Below are 955 nucleotides of genomic sequence, written 5' to 3'. Positions count from 1 at the left end.
GGTCAGGGTAAAATGCAATATATATCTGGTGATATCTCGGGTGCTATTACAGATAGCGCAATAAATCAAAGTGCATTGTCTGTAGGAGGCCCTGGCGCATGAATCTGTGCAGCGGGAACGACCTCGGACCACCAGGGGCCGAAAAAACCACAGTCTCATGGGGCCGGTCACTCAGGGTCAGGGGAAAATCCAATATATATCTGGTGATATCTCGGGTGCTATTACAGATAGCGCAATAAATCAAAGTGCATTGTTTGTAGGAGGCCCTGGCGCATGAATCTGTCTAACGGGAACGACCTCGGACCACCAGGGGCCGAGAAAACCACAGTCTCATGGGGCCGGACACTCAGGGTCAGGGGAAAATCCAATATATATCTGGTGATATCTCGGGTGCTATTAGTGATAGCGCAATAAACGAAAGTGCATTGTCTGTAGGAGGCCCTGCCGCATGAATCTGTGCAGCGGGAACGACCTCGGAACACCAGGGACCGAGAAAACCACCGTCTCATGGGGCCGGATACTCAGGGTCAGTGAAAAATCCAATATATATGTGGTGATATCTCGGGTGCTATTACAGATAGCGCAATAAATCAAAGTGAATTATCTGCAGGAGGCCCTGGCGCATGAATCTGTGCAGCGGGAACGACCTCGGACCACCAGGGGCCGAGAAAACGACCGTCTCATGGGGCCGGACACTCAGGGTCAGGGTAAAATCCAATATATATCTGGTGATATCTCGGGTGCTATTACAGATAGCGCAATAAATCAAAGTGCATTGTCTGTAGGAGGCCCTGGCGCATGAATCTGTGCAGCGGGAATGACCTCGGACCACCAGGGGCCGAGACAACGACCGTCTCATGGGGCCGGACACTCAGGGTCAGTGAAAAATCCAATATATATCTGGTGATATCTCGGCTGCTATTACCGATAGCGCAATAAATCAAAGTGCATTGTC

Source organism: Nomia melanderi, unplaced genomic scaffold (assembly GCF_051020985.1).
Source record: "Nomia melanderi isolate GNS246 unplaced genomic scaffold, iyNomMela1 scaffold0014, whole genome shotgun sequence".
Classification (NCBI taxonomy): domain Eukaryota; kingdom Metazoa; phylum Arthropoda; class Insecta; order Hymenoptera; family Halictidae; genus Nomia; species Nomia melanderi.
The sequence above is the reverse complement of the archived record's forward strand: the minus strand, read 5'-3'. Positions refer to the sequence as shown.